The sequence below is a fragment of the Lissotriton helveticus genome, chromosome 4_1 (genome assembly GCF_964261635.1).
Source record: "Lissotriton helveticus chromosome 4_1, aLisHel1.1, whole genome shotgun sequence".
Classification (NCBI taxonomy): domain Eukaryota; kingdom Metazoa; phylum Chordata; class Amphibia; order Caudata; family Salamandridae; genus Lissotriton; species Lissotriton helveticus.
The window spans coordinates 1,852,984,610-1,853,004,669 of NC_136063.1; positions in this window are offsets into that span (position 1 = coordinate 1,852,984,610).

The following is a 20,060-nucleotide window of genomic DNA, read 5'->3' on the forward strand; positions in this document are numbered from 1 at the left end:
TCAGGCCGCTTCCTGAGCGCCTCCCGATCGCCGCTTTCCCGCCGCTGCCTCCCGTGCGGCCCCGCGCCGATTAGCTGGGCCGGACGCCCACCTCCCGCCTCCCAGCTGACCCCTCCTCCCACTTCGCCATTTATGGCGTAGGCCACGCGTACGCGCAGCAATCATGCGCAGCGGGCGCGTCAATTGTGCGCTGAAGGCGCTCCAAAGGCTAGCCCATCTGCGCCCGTCCACGCCTGACCGCGCCCAGCACCAGGAACTCTGGCCCCTCGACGATGTTGGCGCACCCGACGAACTTACGACGACGCCGCCCTCCACGCACTCAACACCGGCTGGAACCCCGCCTGCTACCGAGCCAGCCCAAAACGCACCCACGGACCCTTCACCTGCCAAGCCTGCCAATTCACCTGCCTTCGAACCTCCACCGCACCCACCAAACACAGCAACGACAACAACAACCACCTCAAGTGCATCCTGCTCAACACCCGCTCCGTCCACAGGCACGCTGTCGAACTCTGGAACCTCCGTGACACAACATCACCACATGTCGCCTTCCTCACAGAGACATGGATGAATGCCTCCTCAGCGCCCGACATCGCCATAGCCATCCCGGAAGGCTACAAGATCACCCGGAGGGACCGCGCCAACCAAACCGGAGGAGGCATCGCCATCGTCCACCGAAACACCATCCTCATCACGACCAACTCTGACGACACCCTCACCGCCGCCGAACCCCTTCACTTCCAGATTCACACCGACCCCAAGACCACCCTCAGAGGCACCCTCATCTACAGACCCCCGGGACCACGCACACAATTCAGCGAAGCCATCGCAGACTTCGTCAGCCAGCACGCCCTCACCTCCACAGACTACATCCTCCTAGGGGACCTCAACTTCCACCTGGAGAACAACAAGGACTGTAACACAGCCGACCTGCTGGACAACCTCGCCAACCTCAGTCTCAAGCAACTGGTGAACACCCCCACCCATTACGCCGGACACACGCTTGACCCCATCTTCTCCTCCAGCAAGCACATCTCCTTCAGCCACTCCACTGAACTACACTGGATAGATCACAACTGCGTCCACTTCTACTTCAGGAGAACCACGACCCACCACCACCGCAACAAATTCCCCGCAGAAGCTGGACCAAGATCACCGCCGACCAGCTCACCACCGCCCTCAGCCAGAACCCACCCACCAACACGACGGACCCCAACGAAGCAGCCCGCAACCTCACACAGTGGCGCGCCAACTGCGCCGTCGAACTCGCACCACTGAAGAATCCTCCCAGCAGACCCGGCAGCAGGAAAGCCTCGTGGTTTACCAATGACCTCAAAAATTCCAAGAAAACCTGCCGCACCCTCGAGAAAGCGGTAAAAAAGGGGGTGGTTATGGACGGAGCATCTGAATCAATCAAACACTCACACCCAGTCAAAAGATCTGGGTCCAATCCATCACCGTTCTTTAGCCCACTCTGCCACCCCAGTTCAGACATGGCTATATGCAAATCAGTCTTACCCTGTGCCTCATGGGAACAGTCCAGCCCGAACTGCCAAGCCATGTCTTCCCTGGACCGGAAACAAGCTTCCGAGGACCGTTTTCTGGCATTCCAGCCGTCTTCAGCCCGGCTTGCTTGAATCCAGTGGCAAAGTGAGCAAGGGACTCACGTCTGAGCATACCCTGCCACACTTATGGCGGCCAAAAGCGGTACAAAAGGGGGTGGTGATGGACGGAGCATCTGAATCAATCAAACACTCACACCCAGTCAAAAGATCTGGGTCCAATCCATCACTGTTCTTTAGCCCACTCTGCCACCCCAGTTCAGACATGGCTATATGCAAATCAGTCTGACCCTGTGCCTCATGGGAACAGTCCAGCCCGAACTGCCAAGCCATGTCTTCCCTGGACCGGAAACCAGCTTCCGAGGACCGGTTTCTGGCATTCCAGTCGTCTTCAGCCCGGCTTGCTTGAATTCAGTGGCAAAGTGAGCAAGGTACTCACGTCTGAGCATACCCTGCCACACTTATGGCGGCCAAAAGCGGTACAAAAGGGGGTAGTGATGGACGGAGCATCTGAATCAATCAAACACTCACACCCAGTCAAAAGATCTGGGTTCAATCCATCACCGTTCTTTAGCCCACTCTGCCACCCCAGTTCAGACATGGCTATATGCAAATCAGTCTGACCCTGTGCCTCATGGGAACAGTCCAGCCCGAACTGCCAAGCCATGTCTTCTCTGGACCGGAAACAAGCTTCCGAGGACCGGTTTCTGGCATTCCAGCCGTCTTCAGCCCGGCTTGCTTGAATCCAGTGGCAAAGTGAGCAAGGGACTCACGTCTGAGCATACCCTGCCACACTTATGTCGGCCAAAAGCGGTACAAAAGGGGGTGGTGATGGACGGAGCATCTGAATGAATCAAACACTCACACCCAGTCAAAAGATCTGGGTCCAATCCATCACCGTTCTTTAGCCCACTCTGCCACCCCAGTTCAGACATGGCTATATGCAAATCAGTCTGACCCTGTGCCTCATGGGAATAGTCCAGCCCGAATTGCCAAGCCATGTCTTCCCTGGACCGGAAACAAGCTTCCGAGGACCGGTTTCTGGCATTCCAGCCGTCTTCAGCCCGGCTTGCTTGAATCCAGTGGCAAAGTGAGCAAGGGACTCACGTCTGAGCATACCCTGCCACACTTATGGCGGCCAAAAGCGGTACAAAAGGGGGTGGTGATGGACGGAGCATCTGAATGAATCAAACACTCACACCCAGTCAAAAGATCTGGGTCCAATCCATCACCGTTCTTTAGCCCACTCTGCCACCCCAGTTCAGACATGGCTATATGCAAATCAGTCTGACCCTGTGCCTCATGGGAATAGTCCAGCCCGAATTGCCAAGCCATGTCTTCCCTGGACCGGAAACAAGCTTCCGAGGACCGGTTTCTGGCATTCCAGCCGTCTTCAGCCCGGCTTGCTTGAATTCAGTGGCAAAGTGAGCAAGGTACTCACGTCTGAGCATACCCTGCCACACTTATGGCGGCCAAAAGCAGTACAAAAGGGGGTAGTGATGGACGGAGCATCTGAATCAATCAAACACTCACACCCAGTCAAAAGATCTGGGTTCAATCCATCACCGTTCTTTAGCCCACTCTGCCACCCCAGTTCAGACATGGCTATATGCAAATCAGTCTGACCCTGTGCCTCATGGGAACAGTCCAGCCCGAACTGCCAAGCCATGTCTTCTCTGGACCGGAAACAAGCTTCCGAGGACCGGTTTCTGGCATTCCAGCCGTCTTCAGCCCGGCTTGCTTGAATCCAGTGGCAAAGTGAGCAAGGGACTCACGTCTGAGCATACCCTGCCACACTTATGTCGGCCAAAAGCGGTACAAAAGGGGGTGGTGATGGACGGAGCATCTGAATGAATCAAACACTCACACCCAGTCAAAAGATCTGGGTCCAATCCATCACCGTTCTTTAGCCCACTCTGCCACCCCAGTTCAGACATGGCTATATGCAAATCAGTCTGACCCTGTGCCTCATGGGAATAGTCCAGCCCGAATTGCCAAGCCATGTCTTCCCTGGACCGGAAACAAGGTTCCGAGGACCGGTTTCTGGCATTCCAGCCGTCTTCATCCCGGCTTGCTTGAATCCAGTGGCAAAGTGAGCAAGGGACTCACGTCTGAGCATACCCTGCCACACTTATGGCGGCCAAAAGCGGTACAAAAGGGGGTGGTGATGGACGGAGCATCTGAATGAATCAAACACTCACACCCAGTCAAAAGATCTGGGTCCAATCCATCACCGTTCTTTAGCCCACTCTGCCACCCCAGTTCAGACATGGCTATATGCAAATCAGTCTGACCCTGTGCCTCATGGGAATAGTCCAGCCCGAATTGCCAAGCCATGTCTTCCCTGGACCGGAAACAAGCTTCCGAGGACCGGTTTCTGGCATTCCAGCCGTCTTCAGCCCGGCTTGCTTGAATCCAGTGGCAAAGTGAGCAAGGGACTCACGTCTGAGCATACCCTGCCACACTTATGGCGGCCAAAAGCGGTACAAAAGGGGGTGGTGATGGACGGACCATCTGAATGAATCAAACACTCACACCCAGTCAAAAGATCTGGGTCCAATCCATCACCGTTCTTTAGCCCACTCTGCCACCCCGGTTCAGACATGGCTATATGCAAATCAGTCTGACCCTGTGCCTCATGGGAACAGTCCAGCCCGAACTGCCAAGCCATGTCTTCCCTGGACCGGAAACAAGGTTCCGAGGACCGGTTTCTGGCATTCCAGCCGTCTTCATCCCGGCTTGCTTGAATCCAGTGGCAAAGTGAGCAAGGGACTCACGTCTGAGCATACCCTGCCACACTTATGGCGGCCAAAAGCGGTACAAAAGGGGGTGGTGATGGACGGAGCATCTGAATCAATCAAACACTCACACCCAGTCAAAAGATCTGGGTCTAATACATCACCGTTCTTTAGCCCACTCTGCCACCCCAGTTCAGACATGGCTATATGCAAATCAGTCTGACCCTGTGCCTCATGGGAACAGTCCAGCCCGAACTGCCAAGCCATGTCTTCCCTGGACCGGAAACAAGCTTCCGAGGACCGGTTTCTGGCATTCCAGCCGTCTTCAGCCCGGCTTGCTTGAATCCAGTGGCAAAGTGAGCAAGGGACTCACGTCTGAGCATACCCTGCCACATTTATGGTGGCCAAAAGCGGTACAAAAGGGGGTGGGGATGGACGGAGCATCTGAATCAATCAAACACTCACACCAAGTCAAAAGATCTGGGTCCAATCCATCACCATTCTTTAGCCCACTCTGCCACCCCAGTTCAGACATGGCTATATGCAAATCAGTCTGACCCTGTGCCTCATCAGAACAGTCCAGCCCGAACTGCCAAGCCATGTCTTCCCTGGACCGGAAACAAGGTTCCGAGGACCGGTTTCTGGCATTCCAGCCGTCTTCAGCCCGGCTTGCTTGAATCCAGTGGCAAAGTGAGCAAGGGACTCACGTCTGAGCATACCCTGCCACACTTATGGCGGCCAAAAGCGGTACAAAAAAAGGGGGTGGTGATGGACGGAGCATCTGAATCAATCAAACACTCACACCCAGTCAAAAGATCTGGGTCCAATCCATCACCGTTTTTTAGCCCACTCTGCCACCCCAGTTCAGACATGGCTATATGCAAATCAGTCTGACCCTGTGCCTCATGGGAACAGTCCAGCCCGAACTGCCAAGCCATGTCTTCCCTAGACCGGAAACATGCTTCCGAGGACCGGTTTCTGGCATTCCAGCCGTCTTCAGCCCGGCTTGCTTGAATCCAGTGGCAAAGTGAGCAAGGGACTCACGTCTGAGCATACCCTGCCACACTTATGGCGGCCAAAAGCGGTACAAAAGGGGGTGGTGATGGACGGAGCATCTAAATCAATCAAACACTCACACCCAGTCAAAGGATCTGGGTCCAATCCATCACCGTTCTTTAGCCCACTCTGCCACCTCAATTCAGACATGGCTATATGCAAATCAGTTTGACCCTGTGCCTCATGGGAACAGTCCAGCCTGAACTGCCAAGCCATGTCTTCCCTGGACCGGAAACAAGCTTCCGAGGACCGGTTTCTGGCATTCCAGCCGTCTTCAGCCGGGCTTGCTTGAATCCAGTGGCAAAGTGAGCAAGCAACTCACGTCTGAGCATACCCTGCCACACTTATGGCGGCCAAAAGCGGTACAAAAGGGGGTGGTGATGGACGGAGCATCTGAATCAATCAAACACTCACACCCAGTCAAAAGATCTGGGTCCAATCCATCACCGTTCTTTAGCCCACTCTGCCACCCCAGTTCAGATATGGCTATATGCAAATCAGTCTGACCCTGTGCCTCATGGGAACAGTCCAGCCTGAACTGCCAAGCCATGTCTTCCCTGGACCGGAAACAAGCTTCCGAGGACCGGTTTCTGGCATTGCAGCCGTCTGCAGCCCGGCTTGCTTGAATCCAGTGGCAAAGTGAGCAAGGAACTCACGTCTGAGCATACTCTGCCACACTTATAGCAGCCAAAAGTGGTACAAAAGGGGGTGGTGATGGACGGAGCATCTGAATCAATCAAACACTTACACCCAGTCAAAGGATCTGGGTCCAATCCATCACCGTTCTTTAGCCCACTCTGCCACCCCAGTTAAGACATGGCTATATGCAAATCAGTCTGACCCTGTGCCTCATGGGAATAGTCCAGCCCGAATTGCCAAGCCATGTCTTCCCTGGACCGGAAACAAGCTTCCGAGGACCGGTTTCTGGCATTCCAGCCGTCTTCAGCCCGGCTTGCTTGAATCCAGTGGCAAAGTGAGCAAGGGACTCACGTCTGAGCATACCCTGCCACACTTATGGCGGCCAAAAGCGGTACAAAAGGGGGTGGTGATGGACGGAGCATCTGAATGAATCAAACACTCACCCCCAGTCAAAAGATCTGGGTCCAATCCATCACCGTTCTTTAGCCCACTCTGCCACCCCAGTTCAGACATGGCTATATGCAAATCAGTCTGACCCTGTGCCTCATGGGAATAGTCCAGCCCGAATTGCCAAGCCATGTCTTCCCTGGACCGGAAACAAGCTTCCGAGGACCGGTTTCTGGCATTCCAGCCGTCTTCAGCCCGGCTTGCTTGAATCCAGTGGCAAAGTGAGCAAGGGACTCACGTCTGAGCATACCCTGCCACATTTATGGTGGCCAAAAGCGGTACAAAAGGGGGTGGGGATGGACGGAGCATCTGAATCAATCAAACACTCACACCAAGTCAAAAGATCTGGGTCCAATCCATCACCATTCTTTAGCCCACTCTGCCACCCCAGTTCAGACATGGCTATATGCAAATCAGTCTGACCCTGTGCCTCATCAGAACAGTCCAGCCCGAACTGCCAAGCCATGTCTTCCCTGGACCGGCAACAAGGTTCCGAGGACCGGTTTCTGGCATTCCAGCCGTCTTCAGCCCGGCTTGCTTGAATCCAGTGGCAAAGTGAGCAAGCAACTCACGTCTGAGCATACCCTGCCACACTTATGGCGGCCAAAAGCGGTACAAAAGGGGGTGGTGATGGACGGAGCATCTGAATCAATCAAACACTCACACCCAGTCAAAAGATCTGGGTCCAATCCATCACCGTTCTTTAGCCCACTCTGCCACCCCAGTTCAGATATGGCTATATGCAAATCAGTCTGACCCTGTGCCTCATGGGAACAGTCCAGCCTGAACTGCCAAGCCATGTCTTCCCTGGACCGGAAACAAGCTTCCGAGGACCGGTTTCTGGCATTGCAGCCGTCTGCAGCCCGGCTTGCTTGAATCCAGTGGCAAAGTGAGCAAGGGACTCACGTCTGAGCATACTCTGCCACACTTATAGCAGCCAAAAGTGGTACAAAAGGGGGTGGTGATGGACGGAGCATCTGAATCAATCAAACACTTACACCCAGTCAAAGGATCTGGGTCCAATCCATCACCGTTCTTTAGCCCACTCTGCCACCCCAGTTAAGACATGGCTATATGCAAATCAGTCTGACCCTGTGCCTCATGGGAATAGTCCAGCCCGAATTGCCAAGCCATGTCTTCCCTGGACCGGAAACAAGCTTCCGAGGACCGGTTTCTGGCATTCCAGCCGTCTTCAGCCCGGCTTGCTTGAATCCAGTGGCAAAGTGAGCAAGGGACTCACGTCTGAGCATACCCTGCCACACTTATGGCGGCCAAAAGCGGTACAAAAGGGGGTGGTGATGGACGGAGCATCTGAATGAATCAAACACTCACCCCCAGTCAAAAGATCTGGGTCCAATCCATCACCGTTCTTTAGCCCACTCTGCCACCCCAGTTCAGACATGGCTATATGCAAATCAGTCTGACCCTGTGCCTCATGGGAATAGTCCAGCCCGAATTGCCAAGCCATGTCTTCCCTGGACCGGAAACAAGCTTCCGAGGACCGGTTTCTGGCATTCCAGCCGTCTTCAGCCCAGCTTGCTTGAATCCAGTGGCAAAGTGAGCAAGGGACTCACGTCTGAGCATACCCTGCCACATTTATGGTGGCCAAAAGCGGTACAAAAGGGGGTGGGGATGGACGGAGCATCTGAATCAATCAAACACTCACACCAAGTCAAAAGATCTGGGTCCAATCCATCACCATTCTTTAGCCCACTCTGCCACCCCAGTTCAGACATGGCTATATGCAAATCAGTCTGACCCTGTGCCTCATCAGAACAGTCCAGCCCGAACTGCCAAGCCATGTCTTCCCTGGACCGGAAACAAGGTTCCGAGGACCGGTTTCTGGCATTCCAGCCGTCTTCAGCCCGGCTTGCTTGAATCCAGTGGCAAAGTGAGCAAGGGACTCACGTCTGAGCATACCCTGCCACACTTATGGCGGCCAAAAGCGGTACAAAAAAAGGGGGTGGTGATGGACGGAGCATCTGAATCAATCAAACACTCACACCCAGTCAAAAGATCTGGGTCCAATCCATCACCGTTTTTTAGCCCACTCTGCCACCCCAGTTCAGACATGGCTATATGCAAATCAGTCTGACCCTGTGCCTCATGGGAACAGTCCAGCCCGAACTGCCAAGCCATGTCTTCCCTAGACCGGAAACATGCTTCCGAGGACCGGTTTCTGGCATTCCAGCCGTCTTCAGCCCGGCTTGCTTGAATCCAGTGGCAAAGTGAGCAAGGGACTCACGTCTGAGCATACCCTGCCACACTTATGGCGGCCAAAAGCGGTACAAAAGGGGGTGGTGATGGACGGAGCATCTAAATCAATCAAACACTCGCACCCAGTCAAAGGATCTGGGTCCAATCCATCACCGTTCTTTAGCCCACTCTGCCACCTCAATTCAGACATGGCTATATGCAAATCAGTTTGACCCTGTGCCTCATGGGAACAGTCCAGCCTGAACTGCCAAGCCATGTCTTCCCTGGACCGGAAACAAGCTTCCGAGGACCGGTTTCTGGCATTCCAGCCGTCTTCAGCCGGGCTTGCTTGAATCCAGTGGCAAAGTGAGCAAGGGACTCACGTCTGAGCATACCCTGCCACACTTATGGCGGCCAAAAGCGGTACAAAAGGGGGTGGTGATGGACGGAGCATCTGAATGAATCAAACACTCACCCCCAGTCAAAAGATCTGGGTCCAATCCATCACCGTTCTTTAGCCCACTCTGCCACCCCAGTTCAGACATGGCTATATGCAAATCAGTCTGACCCTGTGCCTCATGGGAATAGTCCAGCCCGAATTGCCAAGCCATGTCTTCCCTGGACCGGAAACAAGCTTCCGAGGACCGGTTTCTGGCATTCCAGCCGTCTTCAGCCCGGCTTGCTTGAATCCAGTGGCAAAGTGAGCAAGGGACTCACGTCTGAGCATACCCTGCCACATTTATGGTGGCCAAAAGCGGTACAAAAGGGGGTGGGGATGGACGGAGCATCTGAATCAATCAAACACTCACACCAAGTCAAAAGATCTGGGTCCAATCCATCACCATTCTTTAGCCCACTCTGCCACCCCAGTTCAGACATGGCTATATGCAAATCAGTCTGACCCTGTGCCTCATCAGAACAGTCCAGCCCGAACTGCCAAGCCATGTCTTCCCTGGACCGGCAACAAGGTTCCGAGGACCGGTTTCTGGCATTCCAGCCGTCTTCAGCCCGGCTTGCTTGAATCCAGTGGCAAAGTGAGCAAGCAACTCACGTCTGAGCATACCCTGCCACACTTATGGCGGCCAAAAGCGGTACAAAAGGGGGTGGTGATGGACGGAGCATCTGAATCAATCAAACACTCACACCCAGTCAAAAGATCTGGGTCCAATCCATCACCGTTCTTTAGCCCACTCTGCCACCCCAGTTCAGATATGGCTATATGCAAATCAGTCTGACCCTGTGCCTCATGGGAACAGTCCAGCCTGAACTGCCAAGCCATGTCTTCCCTGGACCGGAAACAAGCTTCCGAGGACCGGTTTCTGGCATTGCAGCCGTCTGCAGCCCGGCTTGCTTGAATCCAGTGGCAAAGTGAGCAAGGGACTCACGTCTGAGCATACTCTGCCACACTTATAGCAGCCAAAAGTGGTACAAAAGGGGGTGGTGATGGACGGAGCATCTGAATCAATCAAACACTTACACCCAGTCAAAGGATCTGGGTCCAATCCATCACCGTTCTTTAGCCCACTCTGCCACCCCAGTTAAGACATGGCTATATGCAAATCAGTCTGACCCTGTGCCTCATGGGAATAGTCCAGCCCGAATTGCCAAGCCATGTCTTCCCTGGACCGGAAACAAGCTTCCGAGGACCGGTTTCTGGCATTCCAGCCGTCTTCAGCCCGGCTTGCTTGAATCCAGTGGCAAAGTGAGCAAGGGACTCACGTCTGAGCATACCCTGCCACACTTATGGCGGCCAAAAGCGGTACAAAAGGGGGTGGTGATGGACGGAGCATCTGAATGAATCAAACACTCACCCCCAGTCAAAAGATCTGGGTCCAATCCATCACCGTTCTTTAGCCCACTCTGCCACCCCAGTTCAGACATGGCTATATGCAAATCAGTCTGACCCTGTGCCTCATGGGAATAGTCCAGCCCGAATTGCCAAGCCATGTCTTCCCTGGACCGGAAACAAGCTTCCGAGGACCGGTTTCTGGCATTCCAGCCGTCTTCAGCCCAGCTTGCTTGAATCCAGTGGCAAAGTGAGCAAGGGACTCACGTCTGAGCATACCCTGCCACATTTATGGTGGCCAAAAGCGGTACAAAAGGGGGTGGGGATGGACGGAGCATCTGAATCAATCAAACACTCACACCAAGTCAAAAGATCTGGGTCCAATCCATCACCATTCTTTAGCCCACTCTGCCACCCCAGTTCAGACATGGCTATATGCAAATCAGTCTGACCCTGTGCCTCATCAGAACAGTCCAGCCCGAACTGCCAAGCCATGTCTTCCCTGGACCGGAAACAAGGTTCCGAGGACCGGTTTCTGGCATTCCAGCCGTCTTCAGCCCGGCTTGCTTGAATCCAGTGGCAAAGTGAGCAAGGGACTCACGTCTGAGCATACCCTGCCACACTTATGGCGGCCAAAAGCGGTACAAAAAAAGGGGGTGGTGATGGACGGAGCATCTGAATCAATCAAACACTCACACCCAGTCAAAAGATCTGGGTCCAATCCATCACCGTTTTTTAGCCCACTCTGCCACCCCAGTTCAGACATGGCTATATGCAAATCAGTCTGACCCTGTGCCTCATGGGAACAGTCCAGCCCGAACTGCCAAGCCATGTCTTCCCTAGACCGGAAACATGCTTCCGAGGACCGGTTTCTGGCATTCCAGCCGTCTTCAGCCCGGCTTGCTTGAATCCAGTGGCAAAGTGAGCAAGGGACTCACGTCTGAGCATACCCTGCCACACTTATGGCGGCCAAAAGCGGTACAAAAGGGGGTGGTGATGGACGGAGCATCTAAATCAATCAAACACTCGCACCCAGTCAAAGGATCTGGGTCCAATCCATCACCGTTCTTTAGCCCACTCTGCCACCTCAATTCAGACATGGCTATATGCAAATCAGTTTGACCCTGTGCCTCATGGGAACAGTCCAGCCTGAACTGCCAAGCCATGTCTTCCCTGGACCGGAAACAAGCTTCCGAGGACCGGTTTCTGGCATTCCAGCCGTCTTCAGCCGGGCTTGCTTGAATCCAGTGGCAAAGTGAGCAAGCAACTCACGTCTGAGCATACCCTGCCACACTTATGGCGGCCAAAAGCGGTACAAAAGGGGGTGGTGATGGACGGAGCATCTGAATCAATCAAACACTCACACCCAGTCAAAAGATCTGGGTCCAATCCATCACCGTTCTTTAGCCCACTCTGCCACCCCAGTTCAGATATGGCTATATGCAAATCAGTCTGACCCTGTGCCTCATGGGAACAGTCCAGCCTGAACTGCCAAGCCATGTCTTCCCTGGACCGGAAACAAGCTTCCGAGGACCGGTTTCTGGCATTGCAGCCGTCTGCAGCCCGGCTTGCTTGAATCCAGTGGCAAAGTGAGCAAGGGACTCACGTCTGAGCATACTCTGCCACACTTATAGCAGCCAAAAGTGGTACAAAAGGGGGTGGTGATGGACGGAGCATCTGAATCAATCAAACACTTACACCCAGTCAAAGGATCTGGGTCCAATCCATCACCGTTCTTTAGCCCACTCTGCCACCCCAGTTAAGACATGGCTATATGCAAATCAGTCTGACCCTGTGCCTCATGGGAATAGTCCAGCCCGAATTGCCAAGCCATGTCTTCCCTGGACCGGAAACAAGCTTCCGAGGACCGGTTTCTGGCATTCCAGCCGTCTTCAGCCCGGCTTGCTTGAATCCAGTGGCAAAGTGAGCAAGGGACTCACGTCTGAGCATACCCTGCCACACTTATGGCGGCCAAAAGCGGTACAAAAGGGGGTGGTGATGGACGGAGCATCTGAATGAATCAAACACTCACCCCCAGTCAAAAGATCTGGGTCCAATCCATCACCGTTCTTTAGCCCACTCTGCCACCCCGGTTCAGACATGGCTATATGCAAATCAGTCTGACCCTGTGCCTCATGGGAACAGTCCAGCCCGAACTGCCAAGCCATGTCTTCCCTGGACCGGAAACAAGGTTCCGAGGACCGGTTTCTGGCATTCCAGCCGTCTTCATCCCTACTTGCTTGAATCCAGTGGCAAAGTGAGCAAGGGACTCACGTCTGAGCATACCCTGCCACACTTATGGCGGCCAAAAGCGGTACAAAAGGGGGTGGTGATGGACGGAGCATCTGAATCAATCAAACACTGTCAGCCAGTCAAAAGATCTGGGTCCAATACATCACCGTTCTTTAGCCCACTCTGCTACCCCAGTTCAGACATGGCTATATGCAAATCAGTCTGACCCTGTGCCTCATGGGAACAGTCCAGCCCGAACTGCCAAGCCATGTCTTCCCTGGACCGGAAACAAGCTTCCGAGGACCGGTTTCTGGCATTCCAGCCGTCTTCAGCCCGGCTTGCTTGAATCCAGTGGCAAAGTGAGCAAGGGACTCACGTCTGAGCATACCCTGCCGCACTTATGGTGGCCAAAAGCGGTACAAAAGGGGGTGGTGATGGACGGAGCATCTGAATCAATCAAACACTCACACCAAGTCAAAAGATCTGGGTCCAATCCATCACCGTTCTTTAGCCCACTCTGCCACCCCAGTTCAGACATGGCTATATGCAAATCAGTCTGACCCTGTGCCTCATGGGAACAGTCCAGCCCGAACTGCCGAGCCATGTCTTCCCTGGACCGGAAACAGGCTTCCGAGGACCGGTTTCTGGCATTCCAGCCGTCTTCAGCCCGGCTTGCTTGAATCCAGTGGCAAAGTGAGCAAGGGACTAACGTCTGAGCATACCCTGCCACACTTATGGCGGCCAAAAGCGGTACAAAAGGGGGTGGTGATGGACGGAGCATCTGAATCAATCAAACACTCACACCCAGTCAAAGGATCTGGGTCCAATCCATCACCGTTCTTTAGCCCACTCTGCCACCCCAGTTCAGACATGGCTATATGCAAATCAGTCTGACCCTGTGCCTCATGGGAACAGTCCAGCCCGAACTGCCAAGCCATGTCTTCCCTAGACCGGAAACATGCTTCCGAGGACCGGTTTCTGGCATTCCAGCCGTCTTCAGCCCGGCTTGCTTGAATCCAGTGGCAAAGTGAGCAAGGGACTCACGTCTGAGCATACCCTGCCACACTTATGGCGGCCAAAAGCGGTACAAAAGGGGGTGGTGATGGACGGAGCATCTAAATCAATCAAACACTCACACCCAGTCAAAGGATCTGGGTCCAATCCATCACCGTTCTTTAGCCCACTCTGCCACCCCAGTTCAGATATGGCTATATGCAAATCAGTCTGACCCTGTGCCTCATGGGAACAGTCCAGCCTGAACTGCCAAGCCATGTCTTCCCTGGACCGGAAACAAGCTTCCGAGGACCGGTTTCTGGCATTGCAGCCGTCTGCAGCCCGGCTTGCTTGAATCCAGTGGCAAAGTGAGCAAGGGACTCACGTCTGAGCATACTCTGCCACACTTATAGCAGCCAAAAGTGGTACAAAAGGGGGTGGTGATGGACGGAGCATCTGAATCAATCAAACACTTACACCCAGTCAAAGGATCTGGGTCCAATCCATCACCGTTCTTTAGCCCACTCTGCCACCCCAGTTAAGACATGGCTATATGCAAATCAGTCTGACCCTGTGCCTCATGGGAATAGTCCAGCCCGAATTGCCAAGCCATGTCTTCCCTGGACCGGAAACAAGCTTCCGAGGACCGGTTCCTGGCATTCCAGCCGTCTTCAGCCCGGCTTGCTTGAATCCAGTGGCAAAGTGAGCAAGGGACTCACGTCTGAGCATACCCTGCCACACTTATGGCGGCCAAAAGCGGTACAAAAGGGGGTGGTGATGGACGGAGCATCTGAATGAATCAAACACTCACCCCCAGTCAAAAGATCTGGGTCCAATCCATCACCGTTCTTTAGCCCACTCTGCCACCCCGGTTCAGACATGGCTATATGCAAATCAGTCTGACCCTGTGCCTCATGGGAACAGTCCAGCCCGAACTGCCAAGCCATGTCTTCCCTGGACCGGAAACAAGGTTCCGAGGACCGGTTTCTGGCATTCCAGCCGTCTTCATCCCTACTTGCTTGAATCCAGTGGCAAAGTGAGCAAGGGACTCACGTCTGAGCATACCCTGCCACACTTATGGCGGCCAAAAGCGGTACAAAAGGGGGTGGTGATGGACGGAGCATCTGAATCAATCAAACACTGTCAGCCAGTCAAAAGATCTGGGTCCAATACATCACCGTTCTTTAGCCCACTCTGCTACCCCAGTTCAGACATGGCTATATGCAAATCAGTCTGACCCTGTGCCTCATGGGAACAGTCCAGCCCGAACTGCCAAGCCATGTCTTCCCTGGACCGGAAACAAGCTTCCGAGGACCGGTTTCTGGCATTCCAGCCGTCTTCAGCCCGGCTTGCTTGAATCCAGTGGCAAAGTGAGCAAGGGACTCACGTCTGAGCATACCCTGCCGCACTTATGGTGGCCAAAAGCGGTACAAAAGGGGGTGGTGATGGACGGAGCATCTGAATCAATCAAACACTCACACCAAGTCAAAAGATCTGGGTCCAATCCATCACCGTTCTTTAGCCCACTCTGCCACCCCAGTTCAGACATGGCTATATGCAAATCAGCCTGACCCTGTGCCTCATGGGAACAGTCCAGCCCGAACTGCCGAGCCATGTCTTCCCTGGACCGGAAACAGGCTTCCGAGGACCGGTTTCTGGCATTCCAGCCGTCTTCAGCCCGGCTTGCTTGAATCCAGTGGCAAAGTGAGCAAGGGACTAACGTCTGAGCATACCCTGCCACACTTATGGCGGCCTAAAGCGGTACAAAAGGGGGTGGTGATGGACGGAGCATCTGAATCAATCAAACACTCACACCCAGTCAAAGTATCTGGGTCCAATCCATCACCGTTCTTTAGCCCACTCTGCCACCCCAATTCAGACATGGCTATATGCAAATCAGTTTGACCCTGTGCCTCATGGGAACAGTCCAGCCCGAACTGAAAGCCATGTCTTCCCTGGACCGGTAACAAGCTTCCGAGGACCGGTTTTTGGCATTCCAGCCGTCTTCAGCCCGGATTGCTTGAATCCAGTGGCAAAGTGAGCAAGGGACTCACGTCTGAGCATACCCTGCCACACTTATGGCGGCCAAAAGCTGTACAAAAGGGGGTGGTGATGGACGGAGCATCGGAATCAATCAAACACTCACTCCCAGTCAAAAGATCTGGGTCCAATCCATCACCATTCTTTAGCCCACTCTGCCACCCCAGTTCAGACATGGCTATATGGAAATCAGTCTGACCCTGTGCCTCATCAGAACAGTCCAGCCCGAACTGCCAAGCCATGTCTTCCCTGGACCGGAAACAAGGTTCCGAGGACCGGTTTCTGGCATTCCAGCCGTCTTCAGCCCGGCTTGCTTGAATCCAGTGGCAAAGTGAGCAAGGGACTCACGTCTGAGCATACCCTGCCGCACTTATGGTGGCCAAACGTGGTACAAAAGGGGGTGGTGATGGACGGAGCATCTGAATCAATCAAACACTCACACCAAGTCAAAAGATCTGGGTCCAAACCATCACCGTTCTTTAGCCCACTCTGCCACCCCAGTTCAGACATGGCTATATGCAAATCAGTCTGACCCTGTGCCTCATGGGAACAGTCCAGCCCGAACTGCCGAGCCATGTCTTCCCTGGACCGGAAACAGGCTTCCGAGGACCGGTTTCTGGCATTCCAGCCGTCTTCAGCCCGGCTTGCTTGAATCCAGTGGCAAAGTGAGCAAGGGACTAACGTCTGAGCATACCCTGCCACACTTATGGCGGCCAAAAGCGGTACAAAAGGGGGTGGTGATGGACGGAGCATCTGAATCAATCAAACACTCACACCCAGTCAAAGGATCTGGGTCCAATCCATCACCGTTCTTTAGCCCACTCTGCCACCCCAATTCAGACATGGCTATATGCAAATCAGTTTGACCCTGTGCCTCATGGGAACTGTCCAGCCCGAACTGAAAGCCATGTCTTCCCTGGACCGGAAACAAGCTTCCGAGGACCGGTTTTTGGCATTCCAGCCGTCTTCAGCCCGGATTGCTTGAATCCAGTGGCAAAGTGAGCAAGGGACTCACGTCTGAGCATACCCTGCCACACTTATGGCGGCCAAAAGCTGTACAAAAGGGGGTGGTGATGGACGGAGCATCGGAATCAATCAAACACTCACTCCCAGTCAAAAGATCTGGGTCCAATCCATCACCATTCTTTAGCCCACTCTGCCACCCCAGTTCAGACATGGCTATATGCAAATCAGTCTGACCCTGTGCCTCATCAGAACAGTCCAGCCCGAACTGCCAAGCCATGTCTTCCCTGGACCGGAAACAAGGTTCCGAGGACCGGTTTCTGGCATTCCAGCCGTCTTCAGCCCGGCTTGCTTGAATCCAGTGGCAAAGTGAGCAAGGGACTCACGTCTGAGCATACCCTGCCACACTTATGGCGGCCAAAAGCGGTACAAAAGGGGGTGGTGATGGACGGAGCATCTGAATCAATCAAACACTCACACCCAGTCAAAAGATCTGGGTCCAATCCATCACCGTTCTTTAGCCCACTCTGCCACCCCAGTTCAGACATGGCTATATGCAAATCAGTCTGACCCTGTGCCTCATGGGAACAGTCCAGCCCGAACTGCCAAGCCATGTCTTCCCTGGACCGGAAACAGGCTTCCGAGGACCGGTTTCTGGCATTCCAGCCGTCTTCAGCCCGGCTTGCTTGAATCCAGTGGCAAAGTGAGCAAGGGACGAACGTCTGAGCATACCCTGCCACACTTATGGCGGCCAAAAGCGGTACAAAAGGGGGTGGTGATGGACGGAGCATCTGAATCAATCAAACACTCACACCCAGTCAAAGGATCTGGGTCCAATCCATCACCGTTCTTTAGCCCACTCTGCCACCCCAATTCAGACATGGCTATATGCAAATCAGTCTGACCCTGTGCCTCATGGGAACAGTCCTGCCCGAACTGCCAAGCCATGTCTTCCCTGGACCGGAAACAAGCTTCCGTGGACCGGTTTCTGGCATTCCAGCCGTCTTCAGCCCGGCTTGCTTGAATCCAGTGGCAAAGTGAGCAAGGGACTCACGTCTGAGCATACCCTGCCACACTTATGGCGGCCAAAAGCGGTACAAAAGGGGGTGGTGATGGATGGAGCATTTGAATCAATCAAACACTCACACCCAGTCAAAAGATCTGGGTCCAATCCATCACCGTTCTTTAGCCCACTCTGCCACCCCAGTTCAGACATGGCTATATGCAAATCAGTCTGACCCTGTGCCTCATGGGAACAGTCCTGCCCGAACTGCCAAGCCATGTCTTCCCTGGACCGGAAACAAGCTTCCGAGGACCGGTTTCTGGCATTCCAGCTGTCTTCAGCCCGGCTTGCTTGAATCCAGTGGCAAAGTGAGCAAGCAACTCACGTTTGAGCATACCCTGCCACACTTATGGCGGCCAAAAGCGGTACAAAAGGGGGTGGTGATGGACGGAGCATCTGAATCAATCAAACACTCACACCCAGTCAAAAGATCTGGGTCCAATCCATCACCGTTCTTTAGCCCACTCTGCCACCCCAGTTCAGAAATGGCTATATGCAAATCAGTCTGATCCTGTGCCTCATGGGAACAGTCCAGCCCGAACTGCCAAGCCATGTCTTCCCTGGACCGGAAACAAGCTTCCGAGGACCGGTTTCTGGCATTCCAGCCGTCTTCAGCCCGGCTTGCTTGAATCCAGCCTCGAGAAAGCCTGGCGCCAAGACCAGACAGTAGAAAACATGACAGCCCTCAAGAACGCCACCAGCAAACATCACCAGTTGATCCGCACCACCAAGAAGACAATATTCAAAGAACGTCTGGACAACAACACCCACAACAGCAAGGAACTCTCCAACCCCAGCGCCTGCAACAACGACATCACACCCACGCAAGACCTCTGCGACTCACTCGCCTTGGTCTTCCACCGCAAGATCTCCGACATAGACAACAGCTTCGGCGCGCTGACCACGCACCCAAACACCAAACCAGCCTCCCCCACCACCAACCTCTGCACCTGGACCCCTGTCAGCACCGAAGACACCACCCGCCTGATGAACACCATCCACTCCGGCTCCCCTACCAACCCCTGCCCACACCACATCTTCAACAAAGCCGACTCCATCATCGCACCCCAACTCCGGAACATCATCAACAGCTCCTTCGCATCCGCCACCTTCCCGGAGAGCTGGAAACATGCCGAGCTGAGCGCCCTCCTGAAGAAACCCACCGCGGACCCCACGGACCTCAAGAACTTCCACCCCATCTCGCTCCTCCCCTTTCCAGCCAAAGTCATCGAGAAGACAGTCAACAGACAACTCTCCGCCTTCCTCGAGACCAGCAGATTCCTCGACCCCTCACAGTCCGGGTTCCGAGTAAACCACAGCACCGAGACCGCCCTCATCACAGCCACCGACGACATCAGGTCCCTGCTCGACAACGGGGAAACTGCCGCCCTCATCCTCCTAGACCTCTCGGAAGCCTTCGACACCGTATGCCACCGCACCCTGCTACAGCGCCTCAGCAATACCGGAATCCAAGGAGCGGCCCTGGAGTGGATCATCTCGTTCCTCACCGGAAGAACCCAGAGAGTCCGCCTCCCCCCGTTCTGATCCGCGGCCACCGAAGTCATCTGCGGCGTTCGCAAGGATCCTCACTCAGCCCCACCCTCTTCAACATCTACATGAGCCCTCTCGCAGCCATCGCGCGCCAACACAACCTCAACATCATCTCCTACGCCGACGACACCCAGCTGGTCCACTCCCTCACCAACGACCCCGCCACCGCCAGAGCCAACGTCCAGGAAGGAATGAAAGACGTCGCAGAATGAATGAAGATCAGCTGTCTGAAACTGAACTCAGACAAGACGGAAGTCCTCATCCTCGGACCATCTCCCTCTGCCTGGGATGACTCCTGGTGGCCCCCTGCCCTGGGCACCGCCCCCAAGACAATGGACCATGCATGCAAACTGGGTTTCATCCTGGACTCCTCCCTCAAGATGACCAAGCAAGTCAACGCCGTCTCGTCATCCTGCTTCAACACCCAGCGCATGCTCCGAAAGATCTTCCGATGGATCCCCACCAAAACCAGGAAGACGGTCACCCAGGCCATCGTCACCAGCCGCCTGGACTACGGGAATACCCTCTACGCTGGAACCACAGCCAAACTCCAGAAAAGACTCCAGCGCATTCAGAACGCCTCAGCACGACTCATCCTGGACATCCCTCGCCACAAATACATCTCCGCCCACCTGAAAGACCTGCACTGACTCCCCGTCAAAAAGAGGATCGCGTTCAGACTCCTCACCCACGCACACAAGGCTCTCCACGAGACGGGCCTGAAGTACCTCAACAGCCGCCTCACATTCCACACACCCACCCGCCAGCTCCGATCCGCCAGCCTCGCCCTCGAC